The 22,753-nt window shown below is 41.4% G+C and overlaps 1 pseudogene; it reads left to right on the forward strand.

The window, feature by feature from the left end:
• The window catches only part of LOC118631133, a 30,267-nt pseudogene extending 8,197 nt beyond the window's left edge, over positions 1-22,070 (forward strand).
• The last annotated feature ends 683 nt before the right edge of the window (positions 22,071-22,753 follow it).

Raw genomic sequence — 22,753 nt, forward strand, 5'->3', positions numbered from 1 at the left:
TGGTTACCCCGCCATTGAGATGTTTGTTTGATCTTTGTGGCAAGGTGTGATTATCAGATCCCTCCACTATAAATTTATATTTTTCCCTTTGGGATCATCTCTGGGTCTGGGCAATGATACTCTATGACTATCCAGTTCCCTAACTCTATTTTTTAGCTGCCATTCTTTAGTAAGGGAGATCTTCTCTTAAAACCCTAATAGATGTAGTTGTCCTGATATAAATCCCTACTCTGTGCTTGATTCTTTTCTTTTCATTACTATATCCAGACTAAGAAGCTGCTGTAGCAGTAAACCCAATGGTTAGTAAGCAAGGTTTTGCTTTGTTTGGGGTTTTTCTCAGTATGATTAGAGATTGGTTGATTTTTTTTTTCCATATGTTTAATATGTTTTCATCATTTATAGCCATTGTTCATTTTGATCTTCAAACTGTTCCAACTTTGGCCAATGGGGAGCCCCCTAGGCCAGCTCCTGTGGCCTTTAGACATGATCTTATTACTCTTTGGATGCTTACTCGCTTCTGAAAAACAAATTATTTTAGACCTGGCCCATTTGGCTTAGCGGTTAGAGCATTGGCCCGAGGACCAAAGAGTAGCAGGTTCGATTCCAGTCAAGGGCACGTACCTCAGTTGCAGTTTGGTCCCTAGTCCTGATCGGGGTCATGCAGGAGGCAGCCAGTCAATGTGTCCCTCTCATGTCAATGTTTCTCTCTCTCTCAATCTCTCTCTCTCTCAATATCTCCCTCTCCCTCTCCCTCTATCTCTCTCTCTCCCTCTCCCTCTCCCTCTCCCTCTCCCTCTCCCTCTCCCTCTCCATCTCCCTCTCCATCTCCATCTCCATCTCCATCTCCATCTCCATCTCTATCTCTATCTCTATCTCCCTCCCACTCTGTCTGAAGATAAATGAAAAACAAATATCCTCAGGTGAGGATTTTTTTTTAATGTTATTTTAGGCTCATCCTAGACATTCTCTGCCCCAGACCTGAAACCAACCCTCTCACCAAGATGTCCTATGCCTTCTTGTGGGAAATGGTATTAATAAACCAGAATCCGACCACTGGGGACACTCTGCTTCAGGAATGTCATTGAATACTATTTTTAGTACACATCTTAGCATGTTCAACATTATTTTGGCTTCCACTATTGGGTTTGACAGCTTTACACTATATCCTTTCATTAAACCTGTGCAGCAATCATTTAGCTTGTTTTCTTCTCCCCCTCCTTCTCTCTTCCCCTTCTATTTTTATAGTTGTGATTTTTTTATACTTTATCAAACACATAACATCTTTATACTTTGTTGGACACATAACATTATCAGACACCGAAATTTATGTCACAGCTGTGAAGGCTAGAAGTTTGAGATCTAAGTGTAGGTGAGATTGATTTCTTCCATGGTCGGAAGGGAGAACTTGTTCCATGTCTCCATCCTAGCTTCTGGTGGTTTTCCGGCACTTTGGTGTTCCTTGGCTTATAGATGCATCACCCTGATCTCTGCCTTCATCTGCACATGGCGTTCTCCTGGTGTGTTTCTGTCTCTGTGTCCCAACTTTCCCTTTTTATAAGGACACAGTCATATTGGATTAGAGCCACCCAATAACCTCATCTTAACTGTAATCTGCAAAAACCCTATTTCCAAACTAAGTCACATTCACAGGTACTGAGGAAAGGACTTCAACATCTTTTGGGAGGCACATTTCAACCCATAACAGCAAGCCTCAACAAATTCAAAAGGACAGAAATCACTCAACACATCAGTCACAGTGAAATTAAGCTAGACATCACTGTGAAAATAGTAACTAGAAAATCTCCAGCTGCTTGAAAATTAATCAGTAATAATTAACCAACCCATGGGTGAAAGCAGAAATCACAAATGAAATTAGGAAGTATTTTGAGCTACATGGTAATAAAAGCAGGACATCAAAACTTGCAAACAGCTAAAACAGTGCTTAAATGAGTCTATAACATTAAATGTATACATTACATATGAGGAAAAGCTGGAAATTAATCATTATTAAAGTATCAGACTTAAAAGATTAGAAAAATACAGCAAATCAAACCCAAAAGAATAAAAAGGAATGTCTAAAGATAAGAGCAGAAATAGACAGTAATGAAATATAAAACAATTCTACAAAGGAAAACAAAGCCAAAATATTATTTTGAAAAATTTAATAAAATTCATAGACCTCTAGCAACACTTACAAAAATAAATAGAAGACAGATATTATCATTATCATGACTGTAAAAAGAGATACCCCTGCAGTTCCTACAAATATCAAAATAATATTAAGAGAATATTGTAAATGAGCTTATATCAATAAATTTAAATATTTAAATGACATGAAAAATTCCTAGAAAAGCAAAATTTACCAAAATTGAAACGAGAAGAAAAAAAATCTAGTATCTACTAATGAAATTGAACTGTTAATTCTAAACCTCCTCACAAAGAAATCTCTAGAAAAAGATGGCTTCTCTGGTCAATTCTTTCAAATATTTAAGAAATAATACCAATCTTATACACAATCACTCCCAGAAAATAGAAAAGGGGGAAAACATTTTCCAACTTGTGAGGCCAAAATAACTTTCCTCACAAAACCTAATAAGGTCATTACAAAGCAAAACAGAACAAAACTGTAAGCCAACCTCTCACGAACATAGATGCAAAGAATACCAAACAAAATATTAGCAAATCAAAGCCAGTGGGGTGTGTACAAGTGCATGTGCATGTGTGCATGCATGTGTGTGCGTATAAGCAGTCTTCACTTTGCTCCATAGTATGGAACCTTAAAAATGACTCTGCAAGCTGAAACCATGCAAAGCGATTTTAATTATCAACGGGAAGGATTACAATTGTTCCATGACCTTTAAAAGCTTGTCAAAATATTAAACCCTCTCTTATTGTTGGTTATAAGTATAGGGAAATGAAATATAGTAAAACTAATACTTATTTAGTAAAACTATTTATTTAGTAACACATTAAATATACAAATTTTATTCATTTTTTCATTCAATTTCCATTTTTTAATTTTTTCAATTAAAAGAATTTATTGTCACACGGGACAAGGAAGAAACACAATTGCAGATGGCACTCCAGGTCTGTGAGTGACCTGAGTAACGGGCTCAGTGACCAATCATCAACAGTCTTTGAAAGAAGTGATGTGATTGGTCAGTGGTCATGCTATGCACGCAGTGATTTGGGACTAAAGATTTAGTGGTGAAGTCTGTACTTTATGCAATTATTGACAGTTACTATACTGTGGTATAGTGATTTGAACTGTTGTGAGACTGCTGTCATTTAACTAAATCATGTTTGTGGAAATTCATGCACGTTAGAACCATGCCCCAAAGGAAGGAATGCCTGTATATTATTATAATTGTACTGATTCTATATGGCTGAGGGAAAGGAAGAAAGGAGAAAACTCCACAGCGGGTGCCATGCTATATTGGCACCCCCAGGTCACTCAAATTTCCTTAGATTCTGCATGCCCAGTACAGTCCTTTCACCACATTCCCTAGGATGCCAAGAAAGTCACCATTAGGGCACTGTGGAGTCTGGTGACAGAGGAATCCAGTTCCTAATACATGCTCCATTCGTCATCAAATAGATAGGCCGTGACTTCCAATTATCATTAATGTCTTATCAAAACAAATTTTTTCTCTTCACATATCTGATTTTATTTTTAAAGGGGTTACTTTTAAAAAGTGCAATTGTATCACCCTGGCCGGTATGGCTCAGCAGTTAGAGCGTCGGCCTGCGGTCCAGAGAAACCCGGGGTCAGTTCCCGCTAAGGGCGCGTACCTCGGTTGCAGTTTGTCCCCAGCCCTGGTTGGTCGTGCGGGTGGCAGCCACTCGATGTGTCCCTTTCACGTCGATGTTTCTCTCTCTCTTCCTCTCTCTCCCTCCCACTCTTTCTGAACAAAAAATGGAAAAATGTCCTCGGGTGAGGATAAAAAAAAAGTGCAATTGTATCATTTGGGGATTAAAACTTCTGCTGAAAAATCATCTTCAGTTTAATTATGAATATTAATAGGAAATATTCGCAATTGCAAAAGTTGGCTTTAGGGCCAGCTTTTCATAAGCACCCTTCTATAACCATTCCAACAAATTAATAGAACAATCCCACCTACCTCCCACCTTTATCATGACCTCTGTGTCACTCCCTACTCACAGAGTAATTGCTCTCCTCTCTCCTCCCACAAGCCTGTGCAAGGCCACAGGACTAATCTGACAGTAACCTGCGTTGAGGGTCCCTCACAGAGCACAGTGGGGTCTCAGACAAGAGCTGGACTCAGTGAGATGCTGCTAGGAGAAAAGAGCACAAGTAGGGGTCAACCACAAAAAGTCTTTTTTCGCCCAGCCGGTGTGGCTTGGTGGACTGAGCATCAGCCCATGCAACAAGAGGTCACTGGTTTAATACTCGGTCAGGGCACATGCCTGGGCTGCAGGCTCAACCCAGTAGGGAGCATGCAGGAGGCAGCCAACCAATGTTTCTCTCTCATCCATGTTTCTATCTCTCTCTCTCCCTTCCTTTCTATCTAAAAATCAATAAAAATTATTTAAAAAAAATAAAAAGTATTTTTTCTACTTAACCATGGAAAAATCTCTACAAGAGACCTTACTCCTGATCTTCAAAACTAGATTGACAATTTCAGGTGTTCTTAAGGGACCTAGTAGGACACAGGACAGTGGTGGGTTATAATACAACTGGACAGTTCCAGATCAAATCCTCCACAGCTGGGCCTCCCAAGCGGAATGTGTGTGAGAATGGCAAACAGAGCCCATCTCATTACACGTGGCACACACCTGCTCCGGCCCTGGCACTGCACACCGGGGGACCAGCTGCAGAGAGCCTGGCGTCCCTTCGCCTACTGTGTGGGTGACTTTCTGGAGGCATCAGTGAGAGTGGCTGGACCTTCCCTCCCTCCGTTCTCCCTTCATCATGCACCTACCGCAACTAACTGTTCAGTCCAGAACGTACTTTATAGCTTTGTTAGGAAATTACTAGGTGTAAAAACCACTTTGAAATTGAGTAAATTTAGAGTTCAGGGTTATAACCTTATTGTGGTATTTCCCTTTTCCAGGTCACCCTCCAGTCTAAAGCCATAAAGCTTTTTATTAGTCCTCTCTGTCTGCTGGAAAGTCAAGCCTTTTCTGCCTGGGTCTCGTGACTCTCTTTGAAGCCACCAGAATCCAAACTGAGAGGTGGCACTATCTCCCACTCTAAGAAGGAGCAGATCTGACTACTCGGCCTCTGGTTGGCCTAGTCTGCCCCCAACCTTCTCTTCAAGTCCCTTCAGTTTCTTCACAGCCCCTTGCAACTGTCCCTCTCAGTACTCCACAAAGGCTTCTATGTCCTTGGGGAGGAGCCCTGGACCTCCTCCCAGAGGCTCCCTCCTCCCCGAGGCTCCCTCCTCCCCTTCCCTGGGGCTGCATTCTCCTGCCTTTGCTTCCTCTTCAAGTGGGTGCTTCGGGCACAGACATACACAGCTTCCTTCAAGCCCCCTGAAAACCAAGTCCCAGCACCCTGAAGTCCACAGAGGACAGGGTAGATTCCAGATAGGATTCCAGATGGATCCTGGTCAAGAAAGAAATAGGATTTCATTATGTCCAGCACCCTGCCATGTACTCTGAAATGACCACTAGATGATGGGTTATACCCAGCAGAGCTGCAGGAAGAGGGGGGAGGGGGAGGGTGCGAGGAGAGAACTGTAGGATCTTCAGTGAGAAGGCACTCAGAAATTGAGTTGTGGGAGGCCACCCAAGTGTTTTTCATGCTGGGCCCCATGTTTGGAGATCCAGTTATGGGAGTTCAGCATGATGTTCCTTAATCATGGATGCTGCCCTGGAGAGTACTGTGCCGGGCACGAGGGAAAGTCAAGATGAGACAGGCAGGATTCTCCACCCTTGGGAAACTTCTGATCCTGCAGCTAAGACAGAAACAGAAGTTGATGCAAAACCGGGCAACGTTAGTGGAACAGTATAAGAGATATCAAGCGACGGGGTCTGAAGAGGGGGAGGAGTTATCTCCATGTGAGGGATGAAAATTGTTCATGAAGGAGGGAGAATGTGAACTTGACTTTAAGAGCAGGAATATAAAGTGGTTAGAGAAAAACCAGGGTGCACATCCCTGGCAGAGGGGATTTCATGAGAGAAGGTGTGGAAAGAAGAAAGCTCAGCGCATATTCCCAGCACACTGTGAGGCTGTAGAATGCGGAGGGGGCGGGGGTGAAGGGCTGTGCTCCTCCCCTCAGTGTCCTGAGGCTGCTGAGCAGCAACCGTGACTCAGAGGAAGCTGCCTTGGGTCACCAGGTCAAAGAACACAGCCTGCTGCCCACTGAATCGTTTGTCACCCATGGTCACCTCTCCATATTCCTTGAGCTTCCCCCCAAGCCTGGCAACCTTTGCTGTATTAATGAGTACAAGGTAAGTTTCCACAAGCAACCATTAAAACAAAAAGCTTGACTTCCATTTCAAGGGAAACTTTTTTTTTGGTTAATTCTCACCCGAGGATATTTTTCTATTGATTTTTAGAGAGAGTGGAAGGGAGGGGAGAGAGAGAGAAACATGGATGTGAGAGAGACACATGGATTGGTTGCCTACCGCACAACCCCCAACCTGGCTAGAGATTGAACCTGCAACCCAGGTATGTACCCATGACTGGAAATCAAACCCAAGACCCTTTGGTCTGAGAGTTGACACTCTAACCACTTAGCAACACTGCCCAGGGTATCAAAGGGAACTTTTTAAAAGTCTCATCTGAAAGAGCTGACTCACAGGGGGAGAAAAAATGGTGGCAGATTGAATGGAAGCTACACAGATGATCTCCCAGGACCAAACAGGAATTACTACTAAAATAAAGACAAATCGTCAGGAAAAAGCAACAGAAAAGCAGTGGGACAGGACCATATAACCAGGGACACTGGTAGGATCTACAGAGGTGCTAGAGGGTGGCGGGCTGGGAGCCCACAGACAGCTGCTGTCTTAGCTGTGAGCAGTGCCCTTACGAATAAAATACCAACCCTGCTCCACAGCACAGAGGGTCAGGACAGAGCATTAAATTAGCCTCAGCCAATCACCTGGGGCTCTGGTGGAGGGAGGGCAGACTGGACTGGAACTCTGTGGGGACACCCAGGATTTGGAGGGTGCTTAGAATTTTTGCTGAGGTGCGACCACAAAGGACTGTGGCCAGCTTGCTCCTTCCCAGAGCTGTGGGGAAAAGCAGCAGCCCCTCCCTCAGAGATTCAGCCCCTTCCCAGTGAGTCAAAGAAATGCAAATTGAGGCTCATTAACAACCAGTATCTGTCTCACCCTCTGGAAATCCTCTTACACAGAACACCAGGGCTACATTCCAAGGCCCTGAGTAACTGAGACTTATAGTTTCGAGGCAAAAAGCTAGAGGATAACTAAACCTTTCCTGGGTTTGCAAATCTACCCAGGAATGTAAGACTTGACAGTGGTGTTTAACATGGGTCCTCCCATGCTCATCCAAACCCAGTAGAGGGATCCAGATCTGCTCCTTCTTAGAGTGGAAAATAGTGCTACTACTGAGTTTGGATTCTGGTGGCTTCAAAGAGAGTCACAAACAGCAGAACACCAACACCCACAGGGAAAATTTGGCAGGCTCCAAAACCCACTGAGATAGCCAAAATGGTGAAACAAAGAAACAAATCCCAAATGAAAGAACAAGAGAACTCCATCAAAGATGAGATCAATGAAATGCAGTTAAGCAGGTTATCAGAGGTAGAGTTCAGAGCCACGATATTGAGGAAGCTCAACAGCATGAGTAAGGACATCAACACCATGAGTAAAGAAACATTAAAAACCAACCAAGAGGAAATGAAGAATGACATAGAAGAAATAAAGAACACATTGGAAGAACTAACCAGCAGTGTAGAGGAAGCTGAGGACCAGATCAGTGAATTAGAAGACTGGGTAGAATAAAACAACCAATCAGAAAACCAAAAGGAAAAAAAACAATTAAAAAACAGGAAGATAGCTTAAGAGAACTGTGGCACAACTAGAAATGTAATAATATTTGCATAATAGGAGTCCCCAAAGAAGAAGAAAATGAGCAAGGGTTGGAGAATATATTTGAAGAAATAATGACAGAAAACGTTCCTAACTTGGTGAAGGAAGAAGGTATTCAAGTTCAAGAAGCACAGAGAGCCCAAAGTAAGAAGAACCCAAACAGGCCCACACCAAGACATATAATAATTAAAATGCCAAAAATTAAAGATGAAGAGAGAATCCTAAAAGCAGCAAGAGATAAGCAACAGGTTACCTACAAAGGAACCCATATAAGGCTATCATCTGACTTCTCAACAGAAACACTACAGGCCAGAAGGGAATGGCATGAAATAATCAAGGTCATGAGAAACAAGGACCTGAATCCAACACTACTCTATCCAGCAAGGCTATCATTCAAAATAGAAGTCAAATAAAGAGCTTCCCAAACAAAAAAAAAGGCGGGTGGGGGGTAAAGGAATATATTAGCATCAAACCAGCACTGCAAGAAATGTTAAAAGGACTACTGTAATTAGTAGAAGAAATAGGAAGAAAAATAGAACCACACTAAACAAAAATGGCAATAAATAAGTACCTATCAATAATCACCTTAAATGTAAATGGTTTGAATGTTCTGATTAAAAGACACAGAGTAGCTGACTGGACAAGAAAGCATGACTCACATTTTTGTTGTTTACAAGAGACCCATATCACAACAAAAGACTCACATAGGTTGAAAGTGAAGGGAGGGAAAAAAATCTTCCAAGCAAATGGAAAAGAAAAAAAAGCTGGGGTAGCAATACTCATATCTGATCAATTAGATTTCAAAATGAAGACCATAACTAGAGACAAGAAGGTCACTACATAATATTGAAAGGATCTATCCAACAAGAAGATATAACCTTGGTAAACATATATGCACCCAATATAGGAGCACCAAATATATTAAAAATCTTCTGGTGGACTTCAAAGGAGAAATCGACAGCAATACAATCATAGCAGGGGACTTCAACACCCCCCTGACATCACTGGGTAGATCATCTAGACAAAAAATTAACAAGAAAACAGACTCTAAATGAAGCGCTAGATCAAATGGATTTAATCAATATCTACAGAGAATTACACACCAAACTGCAGAATTCACATTCTTCTCAAGTACACATGGGACATTCTCAAAGATAGACCACATGTTAGGGCACAAACTAAGTCTCTACAAGTTCAAGAAGATTGAAATCATATCAAGCATCTTCTCAGATCACAATGGCATGCAACTAGAAATCAATTGCAACAAGAACATGCAAAAACATTTGAAAACATGGAGGCTAGCTAGCATGTTATTGAACAATGAACGGGTTACCATGGAGATCAAGGAAGAAATTTAAAAATTCCTAGAAACCAATAAAAATGAACACACAACAGCACAAAATCTATGTGATGCAGCGAAAGCAGTTCTCAGAGGGAAGTGCATAGCACTACAGGCCCACCTCAAGAAATAAGAAAAATTTCTAATGACTACCTAACTTCACAACTTAAAGAACTAGAAAGCAAACAAAAAGAAAACCCCAGAGCAAGTAGAAGAAAGAAAACAGTAAAGATCAGAGCAGAAATAAATGATATGGAGACCAAAAAACAATTCAAAGAATCAATGAAACAAAAAGGTGGTTTTTTGAAAAGATAAACAAGATTGATGGACCCTTAGCTAGACTCACCAAGAAACAAAGAGAAAGAACCCAAATACACAAAATCAGAAATGAAAGAGGAGAAATAATAACTGACACCACATAAATACAAAGGATCATTAACAAATATTATGAACAATTATATGGCAATAAATTGGACAATCTAAGTGAAATGGAAAAATTTCTAGAAACACATAGTCTTCCAAAACTGAACCAGGAAGAGATAAAAAAAAAAAAAACTTGTACAGACCAATAACAACAAAGGGAATTGAAGATGTAATCAAGACTCTTCCAGCAAACAAAAGCCCAGGCCCAGATGGCTTCACAGGGGACTTTTACCAAGCATTCAAAGAAGAACTAACACCCATTCTCCTCAAACTATTCCAAAAAATTCAAGAAGAAGGAAGACTTTCAAACTCATTTTATGAGGCCAGCACAATTCTAATTCCTAAACCAGAAAAAAATACTACAAGAAAGAAAACTACAGGCCAATAACCCTGATGAACATAGATGCCAAAATCCTGAACAAAATACTAGCAAGTCAGATCCAGCAATACATCAAAAAAATTATTCACCATGACCAAATGGGATTCATCCCAGGGATGCAAGGCTGGTACAATATTTGCAAATCAATAAATGTGATACACCACATAAACAAAATGAAAGAAAAAAATCATATGATCATATCAATAGATGCTGAAAAAGCATTTGACAAGATCCAGTACCCATTTCTGATTAAAAAAAAAAAAACTGTCAGCGATTTGGGAATAGAGGGATCATATCTTTTTTTTTTTTTTTCTTTTTTTTTTTTATTATTATTTTTTTTTAAATGAATTTTTATTTATTTTTTTGTTACAGATATTTTACCTTTTTACCCCATTGGCACCCCCCACCCCATCCCACCCTCCACCCTGTCCCCGGCTTAGTTGTCCATGTCCATTGGTCATGCATACATGCATATAAGTTCTGTGGTTTATCTCTTCCCACCCCCCCACCCCCATCCCCTCTTCTGAGGGATGTCAGTCTGTGCCCTACTTCCATGTGTCTGGGTCTACTGTATTCCTCAGACTGTTATGTTCATTATATTCCGTATATAAGTGAGATCATGTTGTATTTGTCTTTTTCTGCTTGGCTTCTTTCACTTAGGATAATACTTTCCAGGTCCCTCCATGTCGTCTCAAAGGATAAGAGATCTTTCTTTCTTACCGCTGCATAGTACTCCATGGTGTATATGTACCACAGCTTTTTTATCCATTCGTCTACTGGTGGACACTTGGGCTGTTTCCAGATCTTAGCTATTGTAAATAGTGCTGCTATGAACATGGGGGTACATATATTCTTCCTGATTGGTGTTTCAGGCTTCTTAGGGTATATTCCGAGGAGTGGGATCACTGGGTCAAATGAAAGTTCAATTTTTAATTTTTTGAGGTAGCACCATATTGTTTTCCATAGCGGCTGCACCAGTCTGCATTCCCACCAGCAGTGTACTCACTCAAACTCAACTCAAAATGGATAAAAGACTTAAATGTGACCCGTGAATCCATAAAAATTCTAGAAGAAAATGTAGGCAACAAAATTTCGGACATCATACACAGCAGAATTTTCACTGATACATCACCTAAGGCAACAGAAATAAAGGAGAAAATGAACACATGGGACTACATCAAACTAAAAAGCTTCTGCACAGCAAAAGAAACAATCATTAAAATGGAAAGGCAACCCACTGTATGGGAGAACATCATTGCCAATGATGTATCCGATAATGGGTTAATTTCCAATATATATAGAGTGCTCATACAACTCCACAAAAGGAAGACAAAGAACCCAATTAAAAAAATGGGCAGAGGAGCTGAATAGACACCTCTCCAAACAGGACATACAAATGGCCAAGAGACATATGAAGAAATGCTCAACATCACTAATCATCAGAGAGATGCAAATTAAAACAACAATGAGATATCACCTCACACCTGTCAGAATGGCCGCCATCAACAAATCATCAAACAACAAGTGTTGGCGAGGGTGTGGAGAAAAGGGGACTCTAGAGGGATCATATCTTGACATAATAAAGGCCATATATGAAAGAGCTACAGCCAACATCACACTCAATGGACAAAAACTGAAAGCATTTCCGTTAAGAACAGAAAGAAAACAGGGATGCCCACTTTTACCATTCTTATTTAACATAGTACTGGAAGTCTTGGCCACAACAATCAGACATGAAGAAAAAATAAAGGGGATCCAAATTGGAAAGGAGGAAGTGAAACTGTTATTATTCGCAGATGACATGATATTATACATAGAAAACCCTAAAGACTCCATCAAAAATCTACTAGACTTAATAAATGAATTTGGCAGGATACAAATGAAGTAGCAGGATACAAAAATTAATGTCAAGAAATCGACAGCATTCTTATACACCAATGATGAACTCACAGAAAGAGAAACTAAAAAAACAATCCCATTTACCATTGTGGCAAGAAAATTAATATACCTAGCAATAAACTTAACCTAAGAAGTAAAGGACCTATTTGCAGAAAACTACAGGACATTGAAAAAAGAAATAGAAAAAGATATAAAAAAGTGGAAGCACATACCTTGTTCATGGATTGGAAGAATTAACATTATTAAAATGTCCATACTACCCAAAGCAATCTATAGATTCAATGCAATCCCCATCAAAATACCAACGACATACTTCACAGAACTAGAACAAATACTTCAAAAGTTCATATGGAACCAAAAAAGACCTCGTCTAGCCACAGCAATCTTAAAAAAGAAGGACAAAGTAGGCAGGATCACAATAACAAATATTAGGTTATACTATAAAGCTACTGCAATCAAAACAGCCTGGTACTGTCACAAGAACAAGCACATAGATCAATGGAATAGAACAGAGAACCCAGAAATAGACGCAAAACATTATGCTTAATTAATATTCGACAAAGGTGGCAAGAGCATACAGTGGAGTAAAGACAGCCTCTTTAATAAACGGTGTTGGGAAAATTGGACAGCTATATGCAAAAAAAAAAAATGAAACTAGACCACCAACTTATACCATTCACAAGAATAAACTCAAAATGGATAAAAAACTTAAATGTGACTCGTGAATCCATAAAAATCCTAGAAGAAATTGTAGGGCAACAAAGTTTCAGACATCATACACAGCAGAATTTTCACTGATACATCACCTAAGGCAACAGAAACAAAATAAAAAATGAACACATGAGACTACATCAAACTAAAAAGCTTCTGCACAGCAAAAGAAACAACCACCAAGATGAAAAGGCAACCCACTGTATGGGAAAGCGTAATTGCCAATGATATATCAGATAAGGGGTTAATTTCCAAAATATATAGAGTGCTCATACATCTCAACAAAAGGAAGACAAAGAACCCAGTTAAAAAATAGGCAGAGGAGCTGAATAGACACCTCTCCAAATAGGACATACAAATGGCTAAGAGACATATGAAGAAATGCTCAACATCACTAATCATCAGAGAGATGCAAATTAAAACAACAATGAGGTATCACCTCACACCTGTCAGAATGGCCGCCATCAACAAATCATCAAACAACAAGTGTTGGCGAGGGTGTGGAGAAAAGGGGACTCTAGTACACTGCTGGTGGGAATGCAGACTGGTGCAGCCACTATGGAAAACAATATGGTGTTACCTCAAAAAATTAAAAATTGAATTGCCATTTGACCCAATGACCTCACTTCTAGGAATATATCCTAAGAAGCCTGAAACACCAATCGGAAAGAATATATGTACCCCCATGTTCATAGCAGCACTATTTACAATAGCTAAGATCTGGAAACAGCCCAAATGTCCATCAGTAGACTAATGGATAAAAAAGCAGTGGTACAGCCCTGGCCAGTTTGGCTCAGCGGTTAGAGCGGCTGCGTGACATATACACAATGGACTACTATGCAGCTGTAAGAAAGATAGATCTCTTATCCTTTGAGACGACATGAAGGGACCTGGAGAGTATTATCCTAAGCAAAACAAGCCAAGCAGAAAAAGACAAGTATCATATGATTTCACTTATTTGTGGAATATAATGAACATAACAGTCTAAAGAACAGGGTAGTCCCAGAGACGTGGAAGTGGGGTACAGACTGACAATCCCCAGAAGAGGGGGTGGAGGGGAGAGATAAACCACAGAACTTATATGCATGTATGCATAAACAATGGACACGGACAACAAAGCTGGGGACAGGGTGGGGAGGGGGGGGAGGATGGTGTCAAGGGGGGAAAAAAGGAGAAACATCTGTAACAAAAATAAATAAATAGCCCTGGCCAGTTTTGCTCAGCGGTTAGAGCGTCGGCCTGCGGTACAGAGACCCGGGTTCGGTTCCCGCTAAGGGCGCGTACTTCGGTTGCAGTTTGTCCCCGGCCCTGGTTGGTCGTGCAGGTGGCAGCTACTCGATGTGTCCCTTCACATCGATGTTTCTCTCTCTCTCTCTCCTTCCTCTCTCTCCCTCCCACTCTATCTGTACAAAAAATGGAAAAATATCCTCGGGTGAGGATTAAATAAATAAATAAATAAATAAATAATACTAACCGCTATGCTAAAAAAATAAAAGAGTTGACTCACAAACATTTGCTTTGATGTAGTTTTTCTTATTCTCACGTATGGGACATAGCAAACGAGAGATGGAAAACATGAAGGTCTGAGATCACAGCAGACTCGGAGTCAGTGTGGTCAGTGAAGCTAGCCAGGGAGTGCACACCATGGTCCAGAGTGCGCACCCCCGCGGGGGGCCCTTCACAGGGAGAACTCTGTGCAGGGGGCTGGGTGGGCTGACAGGGTCCCAGTTTCCTACGAGAATCAGGCATCCACATGGCTGGTGTGGAAGAGCCCCAGGGCAGGACCTAAGGGTCTTGGGATCCATCCTGCATCCATCATCACTCTGCAACTCTGGGCAACTCATTTGACACCTCTGTGCTTCAGCTTCCTGCTCCCCAAGATCAAGTATCTTGGTGATCTCAAAGGCAATGTAACCATTCTTCTCTCAAAGAAAGGCTAGGGGCTTTATGTCAACCAAACAAAGATGTCTTAGCTTTGCCCCTGTTAAATGTACGATTTGGGGCAAATTATTTAACCTACGTGAGTCTCCTTTTCCTCTCTGTGTAAGAGAAAATACTGCCTACCTGAGGCTGTGTGAGAAATACTTTAAATAATGCATGTAAAAATGCCTGGTACCATATCTAAAAAGTAGTTGGTACTTGTCCCCTCTCCTGACTTTTGAAAGGGCTCTTTTGAGGCAGGAAAGTTAGAATAGGGAACAAAGGTCTCAAGCTCTACCCCTCCCCTTTGTCATCGTGACTTTCACTGACCACCTGTTCCCCCACTTTCCCTCCCCAGTTTCCTGTAATTGGGAGGACCAGAAAAATCTCTATCTGGCCGGGCTGGTGTGGCTCAGTGGATTGGGTGGTATCTCATGGACTGAGAGGACCCAGTTAGATTCCCAGTTGGGGCACATGCTGGGGTTGTGGGCTAGATCCCCAGTAGGGGGAGTGCAGGAGGCAGCCGATCACATTGATGTTTCTCTCACATTGATATTTCTCTCTACATTGATGTTTCTCTTTCTCCCTCCTCTCTCTCTCTAAAAAAATCAATAAAAACATTTTTTAAAAAGAAATCACTATCTGGAGAGGGGAACAAGGGCCAGCCCACCAGCAATAGAAGCAGACTACCTCCCTATCACCCTCTTGCCCACATTTACTAAAAACTTTCCACCCAGACCCCATCATCGCATCTCATTCTCCCAGACCACTTGCTCTTGCTTCTCAAGTGTGTCCTATTGCTTTAATAAATATACTGCGCTTTGCTAAATCTTTCAGTTATGCTCTTGAATTCCTTCTTGTTCCATGACAAGAACCTGGATCGGCCTGAGGACTCCCTTGGCCTCCCCGGGTGCTGGCGCAGCATCATTTGAGTTACAACTATCTTTATTTCCATCACAGTAAGACCCTCACATGTGAACACAGTCTGCAATCATAGCAAGGATGGAAATCACCAGTCACAAATCAAGCAAACATTTTAGCAGAGGGCCAATAGCGGATTAAGTTCAAAGGTGGATTTAGAATCCACATTTCTCTGTGCCAGTGTTTTCTTTAACATGCCAGATTTAAAAAATTCTAGAGTCATCACCTGGAGATTATAAAGCAGTAAGTATAGAGTTTCCATAAATATAAGAACATTTTCCTGGACTCCCTAAACTTATCCTTGACTCGTTCTTCTATCACCTACCAATGACAAACTGGCATGATGACTATATATCATATAAATGCCCCCATCTCATATAAATGCCCCCACCTAGTTCTACTTCAATAATGTCTTGGCCATTCTTGGCCCTTTTCCAAGAAAAAAAAGGCTTTTATTGGCCCGTTCTTCCATATAAATATTAGAATCAGCTTGAAAAGTTCCTTGAAAAGTCCCACTGTAATTGTTATAGTCTAATTTGATGTATTTTTCTGTGATTTTTACAAAAATTTCAAACATACAGAAAAAATAGTGCAGTGGTCACCTGTATAATCACCAGCTAGATTCACTAATTTTAATATATGCCACATTTTCTGTACTTACATATGTGAATGTATATGTAGAGATTATTTGCATTTCTAAACATTAGAAAGTAACAGACATTATAACATTTTATTCTTAACATTTTATTGTTAATGTGCTAAAAGCAACAGCCTCCTCCTTCATAGCTATAATACCATTACCATCAAAGTAATAATTCCCTATAATCACTTTATATTCAGTTCATATTTAGATTTCCCCATTTATCCAAAAATGTCTAGAAATTAGTGGGGTTTTTTGTATTAGGATCCAATCAAGGTACACACATCATGTGTTATTGTTACACCTCTTGTATTCTAGCATAGTCCACTCACCATTTTTCCCCCTCACCATTTTTTCAATTACACTGACTTTTTGTAGTTATCAGATTAGTTGTCCTATAGACTGGCCTACGTTCTGGATTTGTCTGATTATTTCTTGATAATGTTAATTTTTCTTCTGTATCATGTATTTCCTATAAATGGAAAATTGGCTAAATTCAGGTCAAATGCTTTTGGCACAAGCACTTCACAGTTATCGTTGGGGTCTTTATTCTGCATTGTATCATGAGTCACACCATGACAAGCTGTCCCACTATTACTGACGCTGAGTTTGCTCCCGGGTTGAAAGTGACTGCCAGATCTCTGCACTGTAAAAGGACATGCTTCCCTTTGCAATTAATTAGCAAGTCAGCTGTGGCATGATACCTTGACACTGTGTAAATATCCTTTTCCCAAACAACTTTCACCTAACGGTTTTGTGTCCATTGATTATCTTTGAGTGAGGCATTTATTTCACTGGGATGCAAAAATTATTTCACAGGACTGCAGTGAGCTTGTTGAGTTTTTGTTTGCTAGTTTGTTTTAGACGTAAATTGAATCTATAAATAAATTCGGGGAAAGTTGACATATTCGCAATATGGAGTCTCCTTATCCATGAATGTGAAATGTTTCTCCATTTATTTAGATCTTTTTTAAAGTATTTTCATCAAATGTTATGACTTAATTGTAGCACTGTTCATAATAGAAAAAAAAAATAGAAAACAACCCAAATATCCATTGATAGGAAAATTAATAAATAAAGTATGATATATGCATAAAATAGAATTCTATACCGGTGAAAATGAACAAGGTAGAGCTACCCACACCAACATGACACTCAGAAACAATACTGAGTAAGAACAGCAAGGTTCAGAACAATACATGCCGTGTGAAAAGTTTTTAAAGTTCAAAAAAGGAACCTAAACAACATACTGTTTGGAAATAGAAATCTGTGTGGTAAAACTTAAAGGAAAGCAACTGGGACTTCAGCTTCTGAATGGTGGACTGGATTATTCAGAACAACCCTTTCACTGAAGACAGATATTTAAAGTGGTAAACCCAGAGACATAGAAAGGAGTATGGTTCAGGCTGACAAACTTCAGAACAGGGGGGTGGGGGGATGGATGAGATGAACCAAAGAACTTATATGCACCTATGTGTAACCGATGGACATAGACTACAATGCTGGGGGGTGGGGGGTGGGGGGTGAGGGGGACGTGATGGGGAGGAGGGGGTCTAGGGGAGGAAAGGAAAAACATCTGTAACAAATAAATTAATTTTAAAAAACAAAAATTAATTAATAAAAGTTAAGATAAAATAAAAAGTGTTAAAATATTTTTGTTTTTCTCTAAGTAGCAAAGAGCTAACATGATGGTAGAATAATTACAGGACCAAGATCTAGGAAGAAGTCCCTCCCGGTGTTTATTCGATACACATGGGTGTGGGCTGAGCCCAGTGTGAGCCTCCGCCCGTCCTACCAGCCTGGATGTGGTTTCTTCTTCATATCCTTAGTCCAGGGACTTACATTCTGCTAGATCTTTGGCAGTTCTGAATGATGGTTCTTCTGTAGTTTAGTTGCATTTCTGATATGGTTGTGGGAAGATGTGAGTACCGCATTTACCTACACTGCCTTCTTGACTGAAGCCTGAATGCATTTAAACATGAAAATAAATATTAGGAAAAAGATAAGTTATATACATCAAAAAGTTAGGAGTGGTTATATCCGGCCACTTTTTTATCATTTATTTCTACTTTTAATCTGCACTAAATGCAAATTACTTTTATAATAAAAACTTCCAAAATTCTAATATAAAATATGGTCTATTTTTTAGTTTTCTAGTCTCTGATACTTCTCCACATTTCCTTTATAATCCAGTATTATACCATTTTCACCATTTTGCTTTATAATAGTATTCCATTTTTTCCATAAGCAAGAAACTGTATAGGAAGCATCAAAATTATTTTTTGTTTTAAGATTGAAAAAAATTCATCCATAAACTCAATTATGGGGCTTGCTTTAGAATACAATGATGAATTTATCAATAATTTCTCAAAATGTTCATTTTTAAGTTCCTTAGTTCTCAACCCTGCTATACATTAACATCACTTGGAAGCTTTTAATTTTTGTTGTTTTTCTTTATTGATTTGAGAGAGAGAGAAAGGGAGAGGGAGATAGAAACATCGATGAGATAGCACATCGATTGGCTGCCTCCTGCATGCCCCCCACTGGGGATTGGGCCCACAACCTGGGCATGTGCCCTGACCTGGAATCAAACCACCAACCTCTTGGTGCATGGGTCGATGCTCAACCACTGAGCTCACTTGAAAGCTTTTAAAAAGGTACCATTGTCGCCCAGCCAGTGTGGCTCAGTGGACTGAGTGTAGTCCCATGGACCTAGAGGTCCAGTTTGATTCTATGTTTCTATCTCTCCCTTCTTCTCTCTTAAAAAATAAATAAAAACCTATTTTAAAAAATAAATAAAAAGACACATTGTCCCGCCTCTGTTCCCCAAAGGTTCTAATGGGTCTAAGAGAGGGCTCAGGCACTGGGTACTTTTTTTTAAAGCTACCAATTGAGTCTCGTGTGAAGGCACCACTGAGCGCCGCTGTCTCAGCACCTGCTTTGCACAGCGACTCTCAACTGTGGCTGCTGAAGTCACTGGAGAACTTTACAAACACTGAGGCCTGGCCCTGGCCAGGTGGCTCAGCTGGTTGGAGTGTTGTCCTATCTACTGAGGTTTCAGGTCTATGTTTCTCTCTCCTCCACCACCACCCCCCCTTTCCTCTCAATAATCAATAAAAACATATCTTTGGGTGAGGATTTAAAAAAAATATTGATACCTGGAGCCCACCCCCAAGATTCTGATTTCACTGGTCTGGGCTGTGGCCTGGGCCTTGGAATTTTTATCTCTACCCGTATTTCCTCACCCAACTTAAACACCTTTCATTTACTCACTGATGTCTGAGATTTATTTTTCACTAAGAATTTGTTTCTGTTAATATATTAACCCTCTCCCCGCCCCCGCCAAGGAAATATCCATTAAGATTTACAATCCTTGATAGTTTAGGGAGAACAAAAATGGGGTTAATCTGTCTTTTGCATCAATATTCTGAAATTTTTCACACGTGGGGAAAGAGAAAAGAGTGATAAGACAAAGGGTACATGAAGGCGTGATGCATGTACCACTGAACTACACACTTAAAAATGAATAGGATAGTAAATTTTATGTGCATTTTACCACAATAAAAAAATAATGGGGGGGAAAGTGGAGGATGGCAGTGATGTTCGGAAACCTTGAGGCGGGGTCTACATGATCAGCTGAGCTCTGGTGAGCTCTGTCAAGTATCCTCAGAAGATCCAAAGTCAAGTTTCCTCAGAAGATCAACTCCCCAATCTGAGCTTGGCAAAGGGAGCTTCTTTGAGGTAGAACCTCGCTTCATCTTACTTTTGTTTTCAGGATCACATTTATAAACATCTCTGTAGCCCCTAACATGGTGAAATTGGCTACCCCATTAATCAAGACATTCAACTTTGCAAAGCTTGCCTGAAGACATTTTTCTGGTGTTTAAAGTTTAACGGTGATTTTTCAAAGACCACAATGAAAATCCAGAGCTTACCAGGGTTTCCCTTATTTCCCAATACAACGTGTGCTAGGCATTCAATGTTTCATTTGCTAATTCCGTTTTTCTGCGAACTCACACTTTTCAGAAACTCACATTTATCCAGGCATTTTGTTCCAATCTTTTGTCGCAACTTTCCTCTCCAAAGTTTTCCAATCGTCTTCTGAACTTAAAGCCATAAAACAATGCAAATTTTGCTTGTAAACCATTGAACGAGTATTCAGTAAAATGGAAAATGTCTTCAAGCAACGAGAGAAACAATTACAGCTGACTGGGGAAACCGCCCTGATATCATATGTAATTTTCAGATTTCCATTGCAAGGTCAAAGTTTTAATCTACTTTAGTGGGTTTTTAACTGTCTTTCTTCTGGGCATTGTCCTGTAGACTGACTGTCAGTGTTTCCTAATCTTGTCTCATACAGATCACTTGGAATGCTTATTAAAAAAATGCAGACCCCCAAGGTCCTTCCCTGGAGATTCTGAGTCAGTAAGTCTAGGGTGGAACCCAGGACTGCAGCTGCCTGTGTATGTCAGGTGATTCTGCATTCAGCTAGGTTGTCTACAGCTTATTTCAACTCTTCCACTCCTCATTGCCTCTTGCAACCACCCCAGGATTTCCCTGCATTTTTTCCCTGGGCTTCAGAGCCTGCCCTCAGTCTTGCTATTCAAAATGTGGTCCTCAGACCAAAGGCAGCAGCCTCACCTGAGAGGACATTAGAAATGCAGAATCCCAGGCTCCACCTCAAACCTTCCAACTCTGTACTTTAACAAGAACCCCAGGTGATTTATGTGTCCCTGGAGTGAGAAGCATTGAGAGAGGCGGTTCCCAAACGTTTTGGTAAACACCAACATCATGTGGGGCCTTCTCACACCTGCCGCTTGCCAGGTTCCACCGCAGACCAGGTGGTGATTCTGATGCATATTAGAGCTTAAGAAACACTTCCAAAGTGGGTTCTCTTCACAATTTCAACTTTGGCTGAGACCAGATTGGAATTTTTTGTACTTGCCAAGGAAAAGAGGAAATTTTCGATCTTTTCCTAAATGCTGAAGAAGCTATCGGACAGTTTCTTGGGGTAGCTGATACTTAGCACTTCCCCTGTGCCAAGCACTGCCTTTGCAGTTCACGCACATTAACTCATCAGTCTTCACAACAGCCCTGCCGAGTAGGTTGATTGTTATCCTTCCACAGACAAGAGCACTGAGACACAGCAATTCCTTAACTTGTCCACGGTAAGTTTCCGCAGCCGGTTAAGACCCAAGCCGGCTGACTCCAGGGTCCACTCCTTATCACCCCCCCACACACCCCGCCCTCCAGTGCCCCCAAGGCATGCTCCACCTTCCCCAGGATCTCTCTACCTCCCTTCACTGACTAACCTGCAAAGCCTGAACAGTCGCAGATTTCTTTCTTTGCCTGGGGAAATGCCCCATACATCGAGATGACGGCTTGATCATGAGCCCAGCCGCGCCTCACCAACCCTCTCCTTCACTGCCCATGGCTTTCTTTCAGGAAAATAGTCAGGATATTGATTTCTCAGAATTTAACATATTCCATCTTAATTAATTTAACAAGTTGGTTTTTAGTACATTTTGCTCTTATTTAAGGTATTTAAGTGTATGGGGTTTTCATGACAATAGCCCGACGATGTTGAAGGGAAGCCTTCCAGCAGCAGTGATGATAAAGAGGCGGCCTGGCCTCTCCTATCTGACCTAAGAGCATCTCAGGAAGAAATGGACAGGGAGGACTTTTTGAGGAAATATCTCAAGGCAGCTCTTTCTGAGCAGGACACGGGCGTGGTGACAACGCAGTTCCAGTGCAAACGCCCCGCTTGGGACACGGAGCGGGGCTCTGGCAAGGGCTCCACACTAGGTTGGCCCTGACGGCACTGCCGGGAGAGGGACCGGGCCTCGGGCCCTCAGGGGAGGCGGAGCTGAAGGCCCAGCTCAGCAGCCGTCTGGGGAAGAGAATCAGGAGCTGTGCATCAACACGACAAAAAGAGAGTGAGGTTCCTTAAGCACACGCGGTGCTTGCACAACAAATGGCACCGAGACCTCACATGAGAAGGGCTGTGCGTGCGCCCTTGCGACGATGAGAATTCCCCTCGTCACAAGAGGAAGGAACCCCGCTCCCAGCTGGGGGAGCGCTGAGAGAGAGGTGGCTAAGCTCGGGAGGGAAAAGGACCCCCAACCCAGAACACTGACCTAGGGCTGCAAAGTGGGCCCGACACCTTGTGGGGAAAGGTCCTTTCCTGGTAGCTTCTCTACGAAGGAGGATGTGAGTGGCCAGTTCCTAAAGGTGTAAAGATCTGTTTGTCCTTCCCTAAGTGGGAAGGCCAGAGCGACCGCGCTGGGCCAAGCTGTGCGGCTGAGGAAGGCCACTGACCTGCGGACCCGGGCTGGGGTTCCCACAGGGCAGCAGGGAGACAGGTTGAAATGCAGGTTGGAGCAGAGTGGGGGCAACATGTCTCCTCCCGGGTTAGGGACAGAGAGTCAATGGGGAATTTGTGCCAGGGAAGCTATGCCAACCGAACCAACTATGCCCAGACAGTCTTGTGATGTAGGGA

Source organism: Molossus molossus, unplaced genomic scaffold (genome assembly GCF_014108415.1).
Source record: "Molossus molossus isolate mMolMol1 unplaced genomic scaffold, mMolMol1.p scaffold_m16_p_15, whole genome shotgun sequence".
NCBI lineage: Eukaryota > Metazoa > Chordata > Mammalia > Chiroptera > Molossidae > Molossus > Molossus molossus.